Below are 22,188 nucleotides of genomic sequence, written 5' to 3'. Positions count from 1 at the left end.
CGGCTTCCCAAAGTGCTGGGACTGCAGGCGTGAGCCACCACGCTGGGTCATGTTTCTTAATAAAACAATGTACGAGGACGGTGTCTTTGTTCTGAAAAGCACCAGTTTATACCCACAGTGATTCATTGTCCAACCCCTTGGCAGGGGGACGTGGGGAGGACCTGAGCTGGACTTTGGCAGGGAAAGGCTGGGAGGACCTGAGCTGGAGAGTATGGCCACTTCGAGAGCCACTTGTGTTTTTCTTTCTCTTTTTTTTTTTTTTAGATGGAATCTCACTTTGTCACCCAGGCTGGAGTGCAATGGTGTGATCTCAGTTCACTACAACCTCTGCCTCTTAGGTTCAAGCGATTCTCCTGCCTTAGCCTCCCAACTAGCTGGGATTCCAGGTGCCCACCACCACACCCAGCTAATTTTTGTATTTTTAGTTGAGACGAGGTTTCGCCATCTTGGTCAGGCTGGTCTCAGACTCCTGACCTCAGGAGATCTGCCACCTCAGCCTCCCAAGTGCTGGGATGACAGGCATGAGCCGCCGCGCCTGGCCTGGGTGGCTGGTTTTATTCAACGCCCACACAGGGTCTGGCACCTTTGACCTTGGCACAGCCTGCGAGCCTGGCTGTTTCCTTAGCTGGCCTGTGCTGTGGACTCATCTCTCCAGAGACCCGCTCTCCCTCGCCCTGCTCTGATCAAGGGTTTGGCTCCACTGTTGCCCTTGCTGAGGACGGAGCGTTCATGCCCCGTGAAATTCGTATGGGGAATTTATCCTCCATTGCAATGTGTTAGGAAGTGGGGCCTTTGGGAGGGGATGAGGCCATGAGGGTGCAGCTCTTGTGATGAGATTAGGGCTCCTGTGAGAAGAAACACCAGAGCCTCCCCTCCCTCTCTCTGCTGTGTGAGGTCACAGGGAGGAGGGGCCGTCTGTGAAGCAGGAGGGAGCCCTCCCTGGACCCCACCACTGCCGGCATCCTGACCTCAGACCTCCAGCCTCCAGGCCTGTGAGAAACCCACGTCTGTTCTTGGAGCCCTCCAGCCTATGGCATTTTGTTATTCCAGCCTGAGTTGGCTGAGATGCCCCAGAGAGGGAGGACTTTGTCCCCTCTCCCCAGAAATAGTCCACACTCTACTTTTGGCTTTGAGACTAACATTCTAATCTAGCAATCTAAAGCTTTATGATATTGGGTTTTTTGTTTTTTTTTTTCACTCCACTTGATCTTTGCTTTCTTTGAATTTTTCTTTTCTTTTTTTTTTCTTTTTTTTTTGAGTCTCGCTTTGTCTCCCAGGCTGGAGTGCAGTGGCGCAATCTTGGCTCACTGCAAGCTCTGCCTTCCAGGTTCACGCCATTCTCCTGCCTCAGCCTCCCGAGTTACTGGGACTACAGGCGCCTGCCACCACACCCGGCTAATTTTTAGTATTTTTAGTAGAGACGGGATTTCACTGTGTTAGTCAGGATGGTCTCGATATCCTCACCTTGTGATCTGCCCGCCTCGGCCTCCCAAAGTGCTGGGATTCCAGGCGTGAACCACCGCGCCTGGCCTCTTTGATGTTTTCATTACCAAAGTAGTGTATGCTCATTGTAGCAAGTCAAACCATGTGATGAAAAAGTTAGCCATCTCCCTCCCTGCCATCAAACACACCTCTGAGGTGCACCGTGAGAAACTGGTTGATCATTAATCTATCTCTGTGCCTTTATGTGCGTGCAAACACACACACACACTTCACATTATACATACGAGTGGGCGGCTTTTCTGTCTCATTATTTTTATTATAATTATTTTTAATTTTTTAAAAATTTATTATTATTATACTTTAAGTTGTAGGGTACATGTGCATAACGTGCTATTTTATTTTTTTATTTTTATTTTTAAAATTTATTTATTATTATTTGTCTCATTATTTTTAAGCAAAACCAGGATGCGTCCCACCACTGGTCTCTTAGAACACTGCCTTCTCTGCTACTTCACATCTCCAGCTGCTGCGGAGCCCACTCTTTTGGCAGACAGCTGCCTAGGGAAAGTGCCTGTTTGCACATCAACAGTATGGGGACCAGGGACCCTGAGGTTGACCATGGCTTCACGTAAACGAAAGCCCCTTCCTCCTGAGGCTGGCTGAGGACAGGCGCCATGTTCCACTCAACGTCTGTCTGCTAAAGGCAGGCAACCGGCAGGGCTGCAAGGTTTTGTCCTCATAAAAAGGCTGCAGTAAACACCCCTAAATCCCTATGGTTATGCACAAATGCTAAGATTCCTGTGTGATACTTTTCCCCTGGCCCCTGGTCCCTGCCCCCCTGAGCGATGGCTGGATAAATCAGTTCACTTTTAATTGAGCGGATGTGGCCAGATAAGAGTCTCAAAAGGTCATTTCAATGTGCACTTTTGCCAGAAGCGTGAGCTAATTCCCCAACCCTCAGCAGCTCCAGAGGTGCGGAGTTCTGACGTTTGCTGTTCCGAAGCAGAGAAGCAGGCTCTGCTGTTGCCAGAGTTTGCATTTCCCTAACCCCACACTGTGCCTCGTTTTAAATTCTTATTAGTTGTTCGTAGATCATCTTTGGCACGTGGCTCATTCCTGTGCTTTGCTATTTTTCCCATTGCATTGCCTGACTTTTTCTCAACATAAAGTAAGAGAATTTGGTCTTTGAAGTATAGTAACCCTTTATCATACAAACTGCAAACATTTTTCTCAGTCTATCATTTGTTATATCGCTATAATTTGTACTTGCCATATAAAAATACCTAATTTGACATTGTAAAATATATTTAACTTTTCTTTAAGGTTTTGGGTTTTCTGTTCTGGTTAAGGGAAGATCTCCCAGCTTCCAGATTACAAAAATAGTGTTTCAAAACTTCTTTCTAATATTTTGTTGTTCTATTTGTAGCATACTTAAGCTTTTGTGCTGTTACATCTTTTTTCTTTCTAAAGTAGAGATCTACATTTATTTTCCTTCAGCCGGAAGACGCCTCAGTGCTCAGCCAGCCTGTCGCCTTCCTCTACAATGTTTAATTTGCATTTCATGCCTTGGGTCTTAGATCCCAAGTCACTTCCTCAGAGCTTTGAACTCCCAACTTAATTAGCTCCTTTTCCTGCTTGATCCAAATCAAACTGGAAGACCGAGTAAGTGCATACGGTTCCTTTCCACTCAACATTTCTCCAAATGTGAGAAAATATACGTTAAAAATAATAAATCCTGGCCGGACACAGTGGCTCACGCCTGTAATCCCAGCACTTTGTGTGGCAGAGGCAGGCAGATTGCCTGAGCTCAGGAGATCACAACCAGCCAGGGCAACATGACAAAACCCCATCTCTATTAAAATACAAAAAATTAGCCAGGTGTGGTGGTGTGTGCCTGTAATCCCAGCTATTCGGGAGGCTGAGGCAGGAGAATTGCTTGAACCCCGAAGGCAAGCAGAGCAGATGACTCTGCGAAACAGAAGTGATTTCGAGACCCAGAAACATTATCGCAATCTTTTTTTTTTTTTTTTTTAGTTGGAGTCTCGCTCTGTCACCTGGCTGGAGTACAGTGGTGTGATCTCAGCTCACTGCAAGCTCTGCCTCCTGGGTTGAAGCAATTCTCCTGCCTCAGCCTCCTGAGTAGCAGGGACTACAGGCATGTGCCACCACGCCCAGCTAATTTTTTTTTTATTTTTAGTAGAGACGGGATTTCACCATGTTGGCCAGGTTGGTCTTGATCTCCTGACCTCATTATCCACCTGCCTTGGCCTCCCAAAGTGCTAGGATTACAGGAGTGAGCCACCATGCCCAGCCCGTTATCGCAAAATTTTAATTCGTATTAGAAGTGATATCCGAGAGTCTAATGCATTCATAAAATTAAACAAACGGGCCTCACCGAAAACAAAGAATAAAAAGCGATCAGAAATTAAAAATCTAAACATCTCCTCCAGCAACATACGCAAGAACAAGTCAAGTCAGCAGCATGAACATGGTTGAAGTCCAGATTAATGAACTGGAAGTTATGATCAAAGAAATCTCTCAGAACGCAGAGAGGTAAGTAAACAGACATTGATGTTCACTGTGTGTGTTTTACCACAATAAAGAAAATTCAGAGGAGATGATACTTACACGCAATCCAGGGTATCCAGCGTTTCTCTAGGATTTCCAGGAAAGAAAACAGAAAATTCTAGGAAGAATAACGGAGAATTAATAAAAGATCTCGGAGCTGACACGATACAAAGCACTAGCTTTGATTCAACAGGGGTAAAGGGGTTAAATGACACAATCAGAGCGGACCCAGACCAGTAAGTTCTGAGTCTCTATGTTACCTGAGACTGAGAACACCAGACAACAGAAAGCGTTGCCATCTTCCAGAGAGAACAGACAGCTTAGCTAAAAAGGAAGAAAACCAAGCATTCATCAGACCCTCCTCATTGTGACACTGGATCCCAGGAAGAACAGGGAGCCTGTCCAGGGGCAATTTCAGTATCCATTGAAACTAAATCAGTCTCACCTTTTCCTGTTTGATTTCTAGGTAACTTTCTTAGAAATATACTCGCAAATGGACCAAAAATGAGACATATACAAGGATGCTCTTTGAAACTTTGTTTATGTGAGAGGAAAAAGTAGCACACATGGCCATGAATAGGGAAAGTTACATCAGGTTTGCTGGGTTTGTACGATGGAGGGCCAGGCAGCCGTTTAGAAGAACAAGGTAGAACTGCGCACACTGCTGGGGCGGGATCCTCACGACAGCCAGTGAGCCACAGAGAAGTCAGGTCCCATCTAAAATATAATTTTTACAAATAATATTAATAAATTTAATAAATATATCCAAAATATGTTCAATTATATATATATATGTATGTGTATATATACATACATATGTTTTTTGAGACAAGGTCTCATTCTGTCACCCAGGCTGGAGTGCAGTGGTGTGATCTTGGCTCACTGCAACCTCCACCACCCTGGTTCAAGCCATTCTCCTGCCTCAGCCTCCCAAGTAGCTGGGATTATAGGCGCCCACCACCACACCGGGCTAATTTTTGCATTTTTAGTAGAAATGTGGTTTTGCCATGTTGGCCAGGCTGGCCTTGAACTCCGGACCTCAAGCAATGTGCCTGCCTCAGCCTTCCGAGGTGCTGGGATGACAGGCGTGAGCCACCACACCTGGCCAATATATTTAAAATATTTTTATATATAAAAGGCTGAGGCTGCTTTTGAACAATAGCATATTTATATCATATATAAATGTTTCTATTTTGTATTTAGGTATATTTAAACTACATTTCCACACACACGTGTACACACAGCAGTGCACACAGACTGCTGCTGGCACTCACTTCTGGAACCTGCTGAGGTGCTGGAGGGTGTGAGGATTGGTTCTCACTTGTTACTTGAGAAACTTCTATATCATTTAAATGCTATGCTGTAAAAAAAAAAAAAAAGAAACACTAATACATTTTTAAAATCTTTAATAAGCATCATTCCTTAATCTGGCCAGGCTGGGGATTCTGGGTTCTGGAGCTAGGAGCCATGGTGCCGCCTCTGGAACCTGAGAGGACGGTGGGGACGCAGTTTCTGACCCCAGAACCTGAGAGGACGGTGGGGACGCAGCCCCTGATCCCAGAACCCGCGAGGACGGTGGGGACGCAGCTCCTGACCCCGGAACCCGCGAGGACGGTGGGGACGCAGCTCCTGACCCCGGAACCCGAGAGGACGGTGGGGACGCAGCTTCTGATCCCAGAACCTGAGAGGACGGTGGGGACGCAGCCCCTGATCCCAGAACCCGCGAGGACGGTGGGGACGCAGCCCCTGATCCCAGAACCCGCGAGGACGGTGGGGACGCAGTTTCTGACCCCGGAACCTGAGAGGACGGTGGGGACACAGCCCCTGATCCCAGAACCTGAGAGGACAGTGGGGATGCAGCCCCTGATCCCAGAACCTGCGAGGACAGTGGGGACGCAGTTTCTGACCCCGGAACGTGAGAGGACGGTGGGGACGCAGCCCCTGATCCCAGAACCCGCGAGGACAGTGGGGACGCAGCCCCTGATCCCAGAACCCGCGAGGACGGTGGGGACGCAGCTCCTGACCCCGGAACCCGCGAGGACGGTGGGGACGCAGCTCCTGACCCCAGAACCCGAGAGGACGGTGGGGACGCAGCTTCTGACCCCACTGTGGCCAGGCGCCCGCTCAGCATGGTGGGGAGTGGAAGGCTGTTTCCTTCTGAGGCTGTTTCCCTGCCCCCTTTCTGAGTTGCTGCTGCTGTGAAATCCCCACCTGCCAGGATTTCAAGGTGCTTGTTTTCTGGCGTTGTGGCTGTGGTGACCAGACATTTCCTAAGAGTGTTCCCAGCTTTTCCATTTTTCTAGTCCCAGCGTGAGGTACGGAGGGTCGTCCCAGGATGCTGGAGTCTGGCAGACACAGCCTAAGGGACTCCACAGATCCGCTCTCCTGGGGCCTGGAGAGCTGTGTGGACTTCAGACCCTTGGAGATCAAATTGAATGTCAAATGACCCAGTCTGCTTATTAAAGGGGTGAATTTTAAAACCCTTTTCTGTAATTCAGACTATCATGGATTGGACGTGGTAAACTACAGTAAGTGGTGTGTGTGTGTGTGTGTTTAGTGCGTGTGTGTGTGTGTGTCTGTATTTCTGTTATGTGGCAAATGTGTATCTGCCTCTGCTTGTGCCTATTTGTGTGTTAGTTATGTGCACGTGTGTATTTGCCTCTGTGTGCCTGCTTGTGTGTTATGTGCACATGTGTATATGCCTCTGTATGTGTGTCTGCATGTGTTAGGTGTTATGTGCGTGTGTGTATTTGCCTCTGTGTGTTATGTGCACATGTGTATTTGCCTCTGTGTTACGTGCACGTGTGTATTTGTCTCTGTGCGGGTCCCTGCTTGTGTGTTAGGTGTTATGTGCACGTGTGTATATGCCTCTGTGTGTCCCTGCATGTGTGTTAGGTGATACGTGTATGTGTGTATTTGCCTCTGTGTGTTATGCGCATGTATTTGCCTCTGTGCATGTCCCTGCTTGTGTGTTATGTGTTATGTGCACGTGTGTATATGCCTCTGTGTCTGCATGTGTGTTAGATGTTATGTGCATGTGTGTATATGCCTCTGTGTGTGTATCTGCTTGTGTGTTATGTGTTATCTGCTCGTGTGTATATGCCTCTGTGTGTGTGTCTGCATGTGTGTTAGATGTTATGTGCATGTGTGTATATGCCTCTGTGTGTGTATCTGCTTGTGTGTTATGTGTTATCTGCTCGTGTGTATATGCCTCTGTGTGTGTGTCTGCATGTGTGTTAGATGTTATGTGCACGTGTGTATATGCCTCTGTGTGTGTGTATCTGCTTGTGTGTTAGGTGTTATGTGCTCGTGTGTATATGCCTCTGTGTGTGTATCTGCTTGTGTGTTAGGTGTTATGTGCTCGTATGTATATGCCTCTGTGTGTGTGTCTGCTTGTGTGTTATGTGTTATGTGCTCGTGTGTATATGCCTCTGTGTGTGTGTCTGCTTGTGTGTTATGTGTTATGTGCTCGTGTGTATATGCCTCTGTGTGTGTGTCTGCTTGTGTGTTAGGTGTTATGTGCTTGTGTGTATATGCCTCTGTGTGTGTGTCTGCTTGTGTGTTATGTGTTATGTGCTCGTGTGTATATGTCTCTGTGTGTGTGTATCTGCTTGTGTGATAGGTGTTATCTGCTCGTGTGTATATGCCTCTGTGTGTGTGTCTGCATGTGTGTTAGATGTTATGTGCATGTGTGTATATGCCTCTGTGTGTGTATCTGCTTGTGTGTTAGGTGTTATCTGCTGGTGTGTATATGCCTCTGTGTGTGTGTCTGCATGTGTGTTATGTGTTATGTGCTCGTGTGTATATGCCTCTGTGTGTGTATCTGCTTGTGTGTTAGGTGTTATCTGCTGGTGTGTATATGCCTCTGTGTGTGTGCCTGCTTGTGTGTTAGGTGTTATGTGCTCGTGTGTATATGCCTCTGTGTGTGTGTCTGCTTGTGTGTTATGTGTTATGTGCTCATGTGTATATGCCTCTGTGTGTGTATCTGCTTGTGTGTTATGTGTTATGTGCTCGTGTGTATATACCTCTGTGTGTGTATCTGCTTGTGTGTTATGTGTTATGTGCTCGTGTGTATATGCCTCTGTGTGTGTATCTGCTTGTGTGTTAGATGTTATGTGCATGTGTGTATATGCCTCTGTGTGTGTATCTGCTTATGTTAGGTGTTATCTGCTGGTGTGTATATGCCTCTGTGTGTGTGTCTGCATGTGTGTTAGATGTTATGTGCATGTGTGTATATGCCTCTGTGTGTGTATCTGCTTGTGTGTTAGGTGTTATCTGCTGGTGTGTATATGCCTCTGTGTGTCTGCATGTGTGTTAGATGTTATGTGCATGTGTGTATATGCCTCTGTGTGTGTATCTGCTTGTGTGTTAGGTGTTATCTGCTCGTGTGTATATGCCTCTGTGTGTGTGCCTGCTTGTGTGTTAGGTGTTATGTGCTCGTGTGTATATGCCTCTGTGTGTGTGCCTGCTTGTGTGTTAGGTGTTATGTGCTCGTGTGTATATGCCTCTGTGTGTGTGTCTGCTTGTGTGTTATGTGTTATGTGCTCATGTGTATATGCCTCTGTGTGTGTATCTGCTTGTGTGTTATGTGTTATGTGCTCGTGTGTATATACCTCTGTGTGTGTATCTGCTTGTGTGTTATGTGTTATGTGCTCGTGTGTATATGCCTCTGTGTGTGTATCTGCTTGTGTGTTAGATGTTATGTGCATGTGTGTATATGCCTCTGTGTATCTGCTTGTGTGTTAGGTGTTATCTGCTCGTGTGTATATGCCTCTGTGTGTGTATCTGCTTATGTGTTATGTGTTATGTGCTTGTGTGTATATGCCTCTGTGTGTGTGTCTGCTTGTGTGTTATGTGTTATGTGCTCGTGTGTATATGCCTCTGTGTGTGTGTATCTGCTTGTGTGTTAGGTGTTATCTGCTCGTGTGTATATGCCTGTGTGTGTGTGTCTGCATGTGTGTTAGATGTTATGTGCATGTGTGTATATGCCTCTGTGTGTGTATCTGCTTGTGTGTTAGGTGTTATCTGCTGGTGTGTATATGCCTCTGTGTGTGTATCTGCTTGTGTGTTAGGTGTTATGTGCTTGTGTGTATATGCCTCTGTGTGTGTTTCTGCTTGTGTGTTATGTGTTATGTGCTCGTGTGTATATGCCTCTGTGTGTGTGCCTGCTTGTGTGTTGTGTTATGTGCTTGTGTGTATATGCCTCTGTGTGTGTGTCTGCTTGTGTGTTATGTGTTATGTGCTCGTGTGTATATGCCTCTGTGTGTGTGTATCTGCTTGTGTGTTAGGTGTTATCTGCTCGTGTGTATATGCCTCTGTGTGTGTGTCTGCATGTGTGTTAGATGTTATGTGCATGTGTGTATATGCCTCTGTGTGTGTATCTGCTTGTGTGTTATGTGTTATCTGCTGGTGTGTATATGCCTCTGTGTGTGTGTCTGCATGTGTGTTAGATGTTATGTGCATGTGTGTATATACCTCTGTGTGTGTATCTGCTTGTGTGTTAGGTGTTATGTGCTCGTGTGTATATGCCTCTGTGTGTGTGTCTGCATGTGTGTTAGATGTTATGTGCATGTGTGTATATGCCTCTGTGTGTGTATCTGTTTGTGTGTTATGTGTTATGTGCTTGTGTGTATATGCCTCTGTGTGTGTGTCTGCATGTGTGTTAGATGTTATGTGCATGTGTGTATATGCCTCTCTGTGTGTGTATCTGCTTGTGTGTTAGATGTTATGTGCATGTGTGTATATGCCTCTCTGTGTGTGTATCTGCTTGTGTGTTAGATGTTATGTGCTCGTGTGTATATGCCTCTGTGTGTGTGTATCTGCTTGTGTGTTAGGTGTTATCTGCTCGTGTGTATATGCCTCTGTGTGTGTGTCTGTTTGTGTGTTATGTGTTATCTGCTCGTGTGTATATGCCTCTGTGTGTGTATCTGCTTGTGTGTTATGTGTTATGTGCATGCGTGTATATGCCTCTGTGTGTTTATCTGCTTGTGTGTGCTCATGGACTATTCGTTTAACCAGGTTCTCAACCTTAGATTCTTGCTAAGGTCCCCTGTGGAGGTTTTGGGAAACACCCTGCTGGTCCGAATTCTGCACACACTGAACGCTCAGGACGCCTGGGAGCCGGTGGATGGGATCGGGTGGGGCTTGAGCCAGGTGTTTGCTAACTCCCAGGGTACTGAGGGTGGTCTCCCAAGCAACTCCCATCAGGCCCTGTGACAAAGGCCCTGTGACAAAGCCTCAAGGGGCAGGCAGGGGCGGGCCCTTCTACTGTGGGGCTGGGGAGTGACCACCTGCATTTGTAGGCAGAATCACCTTGAGAGATGTCCACACTCATCATTCACTCATCGTCTGAGGCTGCGTTGGAACAAGAGCACGGCTGAGCAGCCGAGACAGGGACTGTGTGGTCTGCGAGGTGGAATTACTTGCTCTCTGATCGTTTAGGAACAGGCCTGCTGCCCTGCCCAGGACATCTGTGTCCTGCAGAAGCTACAGGTCAGCTCTAACTCACGCCTCAGGCGCCGGGAGTCTCAGGGAGGAGCCTCCAGGACCCCAGGACTGGAAACTTTTGCAAAGAAAAGTAACCATATTTTCTACAAAAAGGGTTATACAATATGATTTAATTATTCCAAGCCCGTGGTAAAGCCCACATTCTCCACACATTCTGGTGCTTTCAGCCCATTCCAATGAGAGGGTGTTTATTTTGACAAATGCAGTGTCTTATTGAAAACTGTTTAAAAATTAACATTAAATTTAAATATGAAAAGTGATTGTTGCATGTGACTAGTAAATTCCACACTCTTTGAACTCTTAAGAGTCTCCTTTCTTTCCAAATACATTTTCCATCCAAAATGTGAACACAGTGTTAGTCTTTACAAAATGGTTTAAAAAATATTATTTTAAAAAGTCCATTCTTGCATAGAGTTTGGCCGCAGAGCAAAATGAAACCCCATCCAAGTGAAATGTTTTACCATGTTCAGTTCCATCATGAAAAGCTGGCAAAGTCAATGGGATGGGGAGGGGGTGGCAATCACATTTGGTTTAATTTATGACGAGAAATCCAATCCAATGCATTTTTAAATTCAGGAAATACTAAAATGTAGACTGTGGAGGCCAACTCCATGTGAACTGCACAGCCCATAATAGTTGGCTGATTTAAAACCTGAGCAATATGAACTACCCAACTAATGAGACTTGAAAAACCAGTACAATCAATTAATAAAAGTAAATGTAATAGTTAGAAATGTATTGAAATAGAAAGGCAGCGCTAAAAGTAAGTATTCTCAGCAAGCTGCAAACGTGCTCCTCAGCAGGGCACACCCCGCTGGAGGCCCCTGAGTCCTTAGGGAGAAGGGCTGTGGCCTCCCGACAGGGACCCTGGCAGCCTCGCGGGGGAGGATTTTGTTCATCAGTCCCCTTGCTCTCTGATTGTTTGCAAGCGAGGACTAAAGGAGAAATCCTCGTGACTTCTGTGTTCTAAGTTAGAGTCACACAGACTCTGTGCTGAGACCAGGAAACCTGCTCTTTCCCCATGGGTTTCAACCACGCTCCTCTGACCAGGGTCTGGGTGAGGAGCGCCTTGGTCAGGCCCTGGAGCAGGGAGAGGGGTTTGTGTTGCTGTCTCGGCTCAGCCTCCAGCAGTGCCTCTGGGGCATGTCCTGAGTTCCCAGATGCCGTCCTGGCTCTCCCAGGCAGGGTGGACTCTGGTTTTGCACGTCACAGAATCTTTGGGGGCGTCCACAGCCCTTTGCGCTTGAGGCTGGTCTGACAGGCCTGGCAAGGGCAGGATCACACGAAGTTCATGCGGCAGCCCCAGTCACCTGCTCGCCCCATCTACAGACTTGATAACCGAGGGCCCGGTGGTCTCCTCCCAGGTTATCTGCTCGAGCCCCAGGCAATGTCAGGTTGCCTGCTGCTCATGGTGTGGTCCCTGGGAGGCCACGTCTCTTCACCTGGAACCCACCAAATTGGCACGTGCATTTCAACAAGGTCCACCTTCCACGTCTGAAGCTCCCCCGTCAGACTCCCCTGCTGGCTCCTTCTGCACCAGCCCTCGGAGGCAGTCACTCCCAAACACCAAAGCCTCCTGCACACCCCGTGACCCTCAGAGTCAGAAACACCTCTCCACGTGTGACCACTGTCTGACTCCCACCTGCCCACGGCACCTGCCATCCATTTGTCTCGCCGGCCATGCAGGCGGGACTCAAAGGATCCCCCGTCGCCTGCCCTCCTGGAGAGGCATCTAGCCACAGCTGTGGTCACTCGTGTTCTCACAGTCGTCTTGGATTCCAGAGGCAATGGGATGGCTTTTAGTGTCAGAACCCAGAATTTCCAGTCCGATCAGAGTAAGAAATGAAGTGTGTTAGATATTTTAAAAAATTAACAATTTTATTTTTTCTCAGCGTAACATTTAAGTGATCTAGAAGTTTACCAAGTAAAAGTGAGAGCCAATCCTCACACCCTCCAGCAAATACCAGGTTCCCCAGAAGTGGCCTCCAATAACTGTACTGTGTGCACTTTTTTTTTTTTGTTCGAGTCTCGCTCTGTTGCCCAGGCTGGAATGCAGTGGCACAATCTTGGCTCACTGCAGCCTCCGCCTCCTGGGTTCAAGTGATTTCGGCTAATTTTTGTATTTTTAGTAGAGACAGGGCTTTACCATGTTGGCCAGGCTGGTCTCAAACTCCTGACCTCAGGTGATCCGCCTGTCTCAGCCTCCCACAGTACTGGGATGACAGGCATGAGCCCCTGTGCCCGGCCCCTGTGTGAACCTCTCTGTATATGTGCTTGTGCATGTGAAAATCTATTTTTAAGTATGAATGGGATCTGACTGTTCTGTAGCTCACGTGTTTACCGTCTCAACGTGCCTCCCACAGCGGCATGCACAGTTGTTTTGTCCTGTTAAATGGCTGCCTGACCCGCCATCATACGGACGCAGCAACGTTGGTGGAGCTTTCTCTATTCATGGCCAGGGTTCAGCACAGCAGGCGAGGGGAGCCGGGGCCACTGCGCCCAGTGGAGGAGGCAGAAGCAGGGGCAGGGGTGCTGCTGCAGCCCAGGGATCACTGTCAGAGGCTGGACACAGGCAGGGCTGGCCCTGCTGGTGATAGTGGCTCCTGCACAGAGGTCTGTCCCCGTAGAGGGCTGTAAACTAAGGAGAGAAGAGGACTGGCCTCACGCGTATTTTCCGAGCAACCTTCTCCCTGTAGAGGGTGTCTAAAAGCAGTGCCTGGTTTCCTTATCCGTTCACCACACTGACCATCTCCGCATGGCAGGCGGCGTGTGCAGCCGACCGTCAGCTCTACCCAAGCTTTCGTGACTGCCCCCCACTCCTGACAGTCAGCACGTGTGGTGTGTGGGCATGGAGTGGTACAGATTCCAACTGACCGGTTCCCTATCAGGGAGACGGGCTCTGATCGGAATTTGGCTGGGCCCAGGACAAGGAAATGTGAGTGGTCACAAACCAGGGTCACACCCTGGCCTGGCAAGGTCGGCAAAGCCAGCCAGTGACTGTGCCCAAAAGATGAGGACAGTTTAAGGCTCAAATATAGACTCGAAGCCAGAGATTTTCAGTCCCAGGTGTGGCTGTCTCCCTCCTCTCCCTGGAAACCACACTGAGGACCCCACACAGACCCTCAGGAAGCACCCGCTACTGGGTTTGGGGTTTCTTCTTGCAGCAAAACCTCCCCCCAGATTCAGAGAGCGAGCAGCAGTGGCACCGGTGTCTCCAGACCTGGCAGCTCATAGCCTTTTCTTCCTGTCCCTGGGTTTAAAATTGAGTTTGCAGCCAGGCAGGCAGCAGCCGTTTCTCGGGTGCGTTTTGTTGTATGAAATTGACCTGGATATCTTGTTCTGGACTCCCAGATCGACCCCTCAGAAGAGCTGCCTGCCGTCCTCCCGTTTCCTCATCCTTTCTCTCTGACTGTAGATACCTCTCTGGACACAGAGGGTGGCTGGGACCAGCTCTGCACAGCATGTGGTGGCCTTGTATGTCATGTGTTTGGAGAAAAGGCTCTTTCTCCCTGGGGTCTCCAGGCATTCCCCAAATCCTATTACCGTTTGAGAGTCTGAACCTGGAGTCCTGTTGGCCTGAGAATCTCCACTGCAGTCTGAGAGTTACAAGCCACTGAGGGCTGTGAAATGAGGGCCTAACTCTCCGCGTCCTGCTCCAGTGGAAATGGACGGAGACCACACCCCCGAGCGCTGCTGGGTGGCCTGAGAGACAGCAGACCACGCCCCTCTCTGCTGGAGGCTGTGTCATTCAGGAAACGACCTTTATTTCTTATTTCTTCGGGTTCACATGCAGCCTCCTGTCCAGCCGGAGGATGGGGAGCTGGAGAACGGGTCAGCCGCAAGGCCCCGCGTGTCCATAGAGGGCAGTCTTGGTTTACTGAACGGTACTACACTCCAAATTGCATTTGTTCTCACTTAGTAGAAAAATATGCTATAAATTTGCCATTACAACACAATCAACATGTCTTTTTTATGAAGAATGTCATACAGCCAATTATTTGTGTTTCTGTTACAGCTGTGTGCTGTTGCTTTAGAACAAACAATACTCCCTTTCTGCCGCAGAAAGAGCATATGTTGGTTTGAAATGAAACCTAGTAGGGAAAAGTTGAACGCTGCTGGAAGGCGAGAAAACCCTGAGCGCGCTGGGTCTTGATAGAAGACAGTGGGGAGGCAGCCGCGTTGTGGCCTCTTCTTCCCTGACAGTAGAGTGAGCGAAGCCGCCGTCTGTGAGAGGAGGAATGGGGCAGAGAGGCTCCATGTCCACACCCGCCGTCTGTGAGAGGAGGGATCGGGACAGAGAGGCTCCATCCATGTCTGCCCGCCCTATTGTTTTCTCTTGCGATGTCCTCCTCCATGGAGCCCCAGGAGGACAAAGCTCGTCCTTTGGCACCACCAAGGCTGAGGACACCAAGGCAGGAGCCCAGGCTGAGGATGGGGCTGGAGACGAGCGGCTGTAAAGCGAAGTGGAACCCTGACCACAAACACGAGGCCCGTGGGAGTCGGCACATGCTGCCGTTTTAGCCGGGTGGCCCTTTGACTGTAAAATCATAGACGGCCCACAAGCAAGCTTTGTGGTGAAAGAAGGTTGGTTGCAAAGACAAGCGATGAATCCCGGGAAAGGCCGTGCTCCTGCCTGGGACTCCACGAGACACGGGCTGCCTCGGAGGAGGAGCCGCAGCAGGACAGTCGGTTGCTTTTCTCTCGAGATGCAGCCATTGGTAACACTGAATTGGAGCCCCACTTGTTTTATATTTGACTTTTATGATTTCTATTTGCATTGCTATACTGCTCTGTATTACTAAAAACGAACGGGGAGCAAACAACCCCATGGCCCCGGTGCCCCTCGCTCTCTTCACCCGGTCACCTGAGCTGGAGTCCTGGGGTCGTCCGCGACTCCTCACATCCCCGCCTCCAACACCACAAACCCGACCATCCTCCCCTTGGGTTCTGCTTCTCCAACATCATTGCCAAAACCTCATTCATTACAAATTCCAACTTGGTCCCAGAATAACAAGCATAGCTAGGACTGTCGGCCACTTGCTGGCTCTGGCCCCTGCCCTGTGCTGGCTGGTTGGCACAGATGCTCTTTAACCCTCCAAAGAAGCGTCCCCAGGAGCCCCTCCTCCTTCTCCTGGCATGTCTGGATTCTCTGCAGGTATTTGGGGTGATACACCCACCTGTCTTTCTTCCCCCACAGGTGCTGGGTTCCTGAGGTAGGGGCTCAACGTGCATGGTCTCAGCATCTGACCAGTGCCAGTGAGTGGCAGCAATGTGGTGCCTCAGTGATTTATGAAAGAATGCATCAGGCATGAGCTGGACGTCAAGCTCTCCGCATTCCTCCTGGGTGGCTGCCTTAGTCTGCAGCTGTCTCCAGTAGGGAGGAAGGTATGCAAAGCTACAGAACCACATGGGGTGGGACCACAGCATGGGCACCTCTCAGCTCCCCTCACGTGAACCTTGCTTCGTGGGGCGAGGTGTCAGGTGGAAATATTCTCTTTGGTGCCATTGATCCCACGGTGGAGGAGGAGGGGGCTGTTGCAGCAGCCCAGGCCGGAGCTGCACACCCCTCTGGCCAGGTGGTGGGGATGGCTGGCCTCTGTTCAGCACGGCCCGCTGCTGGCTGCATATCTCATGGGTCTTGTCCTAGCCTGCTTCTTCCGCCATCTCTCAACAGTTAGGGAGGTTATGTTTTCAGAGATGTTTCTGCTGAGTTCAGTGGTGTGACAGACTCCCAGAGACCAACCCAGTAGAAGGATTTGAACTCCTAGGGGTCTGTCCCCCCTCGCACCTCCTACAGGGTGGGAGTTGGGCCATTGCCGGGACTGGATCTGGTGCTCCATGAGTTAAAGAACACGCTGTCTATCTCTTGGTCTTCCTGTCATCCTTTGTTCCTCATAGTTGCAAAATGGCTGCTGGAGCTCCAGATGTGGGCCACATCTCCCTTTTGCCAGGGCCCTTCTGATGGTGAATTTTATGTATCAACTTGGTGAGGCCCTGGTGCTCAGCTGTTGAGTTTGGTGTTATAATTTTTAGATATGATTAACATTCAAGTTAGTAGACTCTGAGTAAAGAGATTACGACCTCCCTTCCCACCATTGGTGTGGTGGGCCCCATCCAATTAGTTGAAAGTCTTAGGAGCAAAGACAGGTTTCTCCTCAAAATTGTACCACAGACATCCTTTCTGCATTGCTAGTCAACCCAGCGGATTCCAGACCCAAGATTGCAGTGTCATCTGGGCTGGGTGCGGTGACTCACGCCTGTACTTCTAGCACTTTGGAAGGCTGAGGTGGGCAGATGACTTGAGGTCAGGAGTTCAACACCAGCCTGGCCTACATGGTGAAACCCAGTCTGTACTAAAAATACAAAAAACATTAGCCAGGCATGGTGGCGTGCACCTGCAGACTCAGCTGCTCAAGAGTCTAAGGCGGGAGAAACGCTTGAACCTGGGAGGCAGAGATCACAGTGAGCCAAGATAGCAACACTGCACTCCAGCCTGGGCGACAGGGTGAGACTCTGTCTCAAAAAAACCAACCAACCAACAAAAAATAGAGTGCAACATCAGCTCTTGCTGAATTTCCAGCTTTCTCTGGAGAGCTCTGGTTACATTAGCCTCGGATCCATTCCTGCTCCCACCTAGAGGGCAGGTTGCCCATCCCAGCTGTGGAAAACTCAGGTGTCTCATCGCACCTGTCCCGCCTCCAAGGTGGAGATGAAAGAAGGAGTTGTGGTGTCCGTTGGGTTCCTCCCCCAGGCCTGCAATCCAGATGCGGTGGAACCAAAGACAACCAGGGCATCCAGAGTGTCCCCACCCCACGCCCAACAGCACACCCAATGCCATGGTGGGGTGACAGTCCCGTGCCTCAGTCATCACCACACCACATCACCACGGACAGGGTGGTCTCAGGAAATCAGACCTGAAAACAGGAACCCAGCTTTCAGGCTTGGAAGTTTTCCCTGAGCGTTTGGTATTGGATTTGTTTGCAAAGTGCTCAGATAACTAGAAAAAGAGCAAGATTTTCCAGTATTTCCCAGTCCCTAAAATTCAGTTTCTGCTTCACAGCACATGATCTCACCAAGAAGATTAATACAGTTTTCAGATCTTTTAGCTGTTACAGTCATCACTTTCCTTCACATGTGACTATGTGTGAAAAAAACAATAAAACCATTTTAAGAAAAAAAGAAACAATTTTTGATTGAACTGGAAACTAATTCTTATTTGAATCTGTTATATTTCTAGATACATAAATAATTTATGCATATAAATGGAATAACACATTCTTATAAATAGAATCCACAAGGCTAATGTAGCATAGTACTGCTCATAAACAGAAAATGCTGGTGCTCTAAACAAGCAGAAAATATGGTCATTTTCAAAATAAACTCCATGTTTTACACACAGAATTTTCTGTGTTAATTAAAATTCTGAAAAATCAGATGGTATAAAAGGGTAGCTTTATTTATTTTTTCTTCTGAAGTACAGAAACATTTCAGTTTAGCTAAGATATTATTTTGGTTGGGAGTGAGAAAAAGAGATAAAAAAATTCTCTCATTAAAAAGCAGCAAAACCAATAGAAATTAAATCTTGTAAAAATAAGAGCCACATCTGGAGAGACAGCTCACGGCCAAGTGGGGGTTTCCCTGGCCGGGGTGTGCAGGGCTCCTTCTGGGTGATGTGAACTCTCCGGTTCCATGCAGAGGTGAAAGGATAAGCTATGAGCTACTGCAGACAGGTGCCCGGCCGGCTGTCATGGAGGGAGGTCGATCCCTGGGAGGGCCCTGTGTGTGGGGTGGCCCCCTAGGCCTGAGAAGGACCAGGGGAGAGTTCCTAGGGGAATACGTGAAAGTATCTCTGTATTTGTAATGGTTTACATGGATTTTGCAGGGATGAAGAGTGAGCCAGAAGGAGCCCCACTGAGGGTGGGTGGGCTGCTGCAGGGGAGGCCAACCCAATGCCCCTCCTCACCCTGCAAGGGAGGCCGGCCTGATGCCCCATCCTCAACCAGCAGGTCCCCTCCTCCTCCAGTCTGGGGCCCTGGGCTGAGGGAGCCTTGGGCTGAGGGAGCCTTGGGCTGAGGGAGCGTGCAGGGCCCAGCCAGGGACCCCCGGGCACAGCTGCCCACAGCTGCCCACAGCTGCTTTTGTCCAGGGGCTCATGGGGCGCTGGTCCCTGAACTGTGGGTGATGGGCACGTGCAGGCTGTTTGAGGAAGGCCATAGTCTGGGTTCTGGAGGCCCACCCAAGTGGAGCAGGACCCCTGCCATGGGGTCTAGAGAGCTCCATCTAACCCAAGGAAGAAGAGGCATGTGGGTCAGAAGCCAGGTGGGTGGCACAGGCCAGCCAAAAGGGATCAGGAACCAAGGAAGATGAGGGGGGTGCCCGGCTGTGGGGGCACTGCACTGGTGGTGTTGCTTTGGGCATCAAGGCTGAATTGGGCCCTGCCCACGGGGGGTCCAGGGTCAACTCAGATGTGTCGGGGGGGCTGCTCTGCAGCTGAAGGTCACACAGGGTCACTTCTGTCTGGGGAAAGGAGTTTAGGAGCAGACAATACCCGTCCACCTGCAGCCAGTGTGGCATCCAGGTGGAGTGGAGCCCACAGATGCCGGCAGGGGGATGAGCTCACAGACACCCTCATTGTCATGGAGGCTGTGGGGTGTGTGGGTGGGGCTGAGGGGCTCCTGCCATCCCTTTGCTGCTAGCCAGGCCTTGATGAGGGGAGGGGAGCTGACTTCCTAGAGATTGCGCCACGTGCCTTCCGCCATTTGTGAAGAACCCGCCGATGAAGCCCAGCCTCGGTGGTCATAAATTGGTGCCTGGCGAGATGCCAGCGATGTCCAACGTGATCACTCTTCAGGTCCCACCACACCGATGGACTGCCCCGCAGGACCTCACTGCTGGACCGCACCGCAGGACCGCACCCCCGGACCGCCCCGCTGTCCTGGCAGGTGAGCCTGGAGCCTGATGCTCCCTGGCGACGACCCCGGTCAGACTTCCAGGAGCGCCCCTGCGGGTAAAGTCACAAGTATGCTCTGTTCTGGGCTCAGCGGAGTGGCCTGGGACCACGTCCTGAGTCCGAGGACCAGCTGGCCGGACTCTCCCTTGGCCACGAAGCAGCTCACACGGAGGGCAGGAGCAGAGGCCTCCTGACCCTAGGCGGAACCCCACATGAGAGCCTCCCTGAGGCCAACGTCTCCGGCTCCACCTCCCGCAGTGTTCGCTGGAGCCCGTGGCCATGCAGGGCCACACCGACCCGGGGGCTGCGCAGAAACTGGGGCCCTCGTGCCCCGTGGGTGGGAACGAACCTGCCGCTGCTGTGGAAAACCATTGGGCAGCTCCTCAAAAAGTTGACACAGACTCTCTGTAGGGCCCAACAATCCCACCTCTAGGCCTATACTCAAAAGAATTGAAAACAGGGGCTCACAGAAGTACGTGAACACACATGTGCACAGAAACCACATGCGCAGCAGCCGAGAGGCAGAAGCAGCCCAGACCTCTCCTTGACGGCTGAATGGATAACGGGACCTTCATTTGTTTCAGTGACAGCAAGGGACGCGGCACTGACGTGGGGAACCGCACGGGTGAACCTAGAGACCCAGTGCTCAGTGGGGTCGCCAGACACAGCGGACCACAGAGCGGACAATTCCTTTTACATGTAATACCCAGAACCGATCATTCCACAGCGATGGGAGCCGGGTTAGCTGCTGCCTCGGGCGGGGAGAGGGGAACGGGAACGGCTGCTCATGGGTACCGGGTTTCCTTTCGGGGTGAAGATGTCCTGAAGCCAGAGGTGGCGGCTGCCCATTGCGAGTGTGATAAATGCCATCGAGTTGCTCACTCTAAAAGGGTTAATTTTGTGTTGTGTGAATTTCACTTCAGTCTTAAAAAGAAGAGGACCTGCCGGGTCCCCCAAGGCCACCACGACCCCTGGAGGTATAAAATACGCGTGCAAAGGGCTCACCCTAAGCTCTGCCTTTCTGGGGCGAGCACAACCCCGGCCAGCAAGCACCATGCACTTTGGATCCTTCGGAGGCTCCCCACGGAGTGTTTTCCAGACATTTTTAACGTATTCAAGTTCTATTTTACAGAAAAGTGTTTGGCGGTTATGTGTGGGCCCAGGGGCTGAGACACTGCTTGCTTGTTTTATTTTTCCTTGCTTTGAGGCATGTCGTCTGGTTTTTCTAAGGATCACTGAGAAGGGCTGGAAACTCGAATTCATGTCACCCGCCCCTCGCCGGGTGGTGCCTGTGTGTCCTGAGGCACATCCAGCAGCCTATCCTCTCTCCAGGCTTCCAGGGACGCCCGTTTTGTGGACACAAGTTCCCTTCACTGTCCATAGTGCAGGTTTCTGAAAGGCTGTGGGGAAAATCTTCTACATGTAAATTTAAATATCAAATGGAGAAGACCTCAGTGTTTAATCACACCCACCTTTTGTGGAAAAGAAAGAATTCATTCGTGAAACAAATCAGCAGTCCCAAAGCATCGGCTCCATGACCCTGGCATTTTCTCTGCCACTCACTATGATTTTGACCTTGGACTTCACCTCCTCAAGCTTCCGTTTCCTTGTGGCTTGTTCCATAGTTTGTTCTCCTGTGTAACTCTCTGGGGGAGAGGAGAGCTCCTCGGAAGGGGGAGATGTCCTTTAGATGGTTGATGGTGCAAGAAAAGGAGAAGGTAGCTGATGATAACGCACTGCTGACCCAGGGTGTTATCAAAGAGTCAGAAGGAAACAGAGCCCCAAAGTCGCCATTTATTAAGTACATTGAACTTTACTATAGCAAATAAGAGGGGGCTCTTGACCTAGAAAACAGGGATCATAACGCTCATCTCACAGTGTTTTGTGGGGATGATATGACATCCTAGAGCAGTGGTGAGTACACTCATGTTTGTGTACATTCCGGTTGGAGTGGACTAGCTCATCAAAGTCAACAACTGAATTCTATGCCTGCTTTTTACAGTGCGGAATAACAACGTGCACCATTTAAATGTAAGGTGACACTGCAGTCGTTACAAGATGTGATTGATCAAGATTCACCCAGCTGCTTAGGTAAGCAGGGGCAGCCCCACAGGAGGCCCCCTTGGCGGGGCTGGGAGCTCTGTCAGCAGCAGGACAGGGTCTCGGTCACAGGGGACTGGCCCAGGATCAGAAGGACCTCTTGGGGCACATCCAGGGCAAGCACCTGGCTCAGATCTCAGTCACGTGAGGGCTCAGCTTTCAGTGAGGGCTCGCGCGGGGTGAGGCGGGAGTGCAGGTAAGTCCTGAGAGCCGCCGCACAGCACGAGGTTGTCGTAGAAGGAGCTGAGCTGCAGGCTGCATGCTCTCCGGCTTGTCACCGAATCGAACCAGGTCCGTTTGCCGGTGCACAGTGGAAAGCCGAACACCAAAGCACTGGGCTTTGCAGCAAGAAAGGTTTTTTTTCCAGTCGACTGGCCAGGAGACAGGAGGAAGTACCCAATCTGCCTCCCTGAGCTGGGGTTGGACGGGGTCTTCCAAGCATGCGGTAATGAGGTGTGCTGCCATGGGGATGGTGCTGCGGCTCCACTAATTGGATCCTGGATCCTTATTTAGTCCTCATTCCCCGGCCCCAGCACTCAGGTTCCCCCATGTTGCACATGTGGGTCATCTGGGCACGCTCAGGTCATATGACCTTCAGCCTGGGGGTCCACGGCAATTGA

General features: G+C 50.0%; 1 protein-coding gene across 43 annotated transcripts in view; it reads left to right on the top strand.

The window, feature by feature from the left end:
- The window catches only part of NDUFS6 (NADH:ubiquinone oxidoreductase subunit S6), a 183,703-nt gene that overhangs the window by 117,923 nt on the left and 43,592 nt on the right, over positions 1-22,188 (top strand). The window contains exon 1 of one of the 43 annotated variants that reach the window (XM_050795312.1): positions 5,511-5,514. The exons of 29 other annotated variants lie outside the window; for them this stretch is intronic. The gene's annotated coding sequence lies outside the window, so the exon portion shown is untranslated. Of the gene's footprint in view, positions 1-5,510; positions 5,515-5,549; positions 5,554-5,588; positions 5,593-5,627; positions 5,632-5,666; positions 5,671-5,705; positions 5,710-5,744; positions 5,749-5,783; positions 5,788-5,822; positions 5,827-5,939; positions 5,944-6,017; positions 6,022-6,056; positions 6,061-6,095; positions 6,100-13,004; positions 13,009-22,188 lie in introns of those variants that run through there. 13 more of the 43 variants (XM_050795311.1, XM_050795310.1, XM_050795309.1 and 10 more) reach the window with 13 other exon arrangements.

The sequence above is a fragment of the Macaca thibetana genome, chromosome 6 (assembly GCF_024542745.1).
Source record: "Macaca thibetana thibetana isolate TM-01 chromosome 6, ASM2454274v1, whole genome shotgun sequence".
NCBI classification, from domain to species: Eukaryota; Metazoa; Chordata; class Mammalia; order Primates; family Cercopithecidae; genus Macaca; species Macaca thibetana.
Note: the sequence above shows the minus strand (reverse complement) of the source record. Positions and strands in the feature narration are given on the sequence as shown.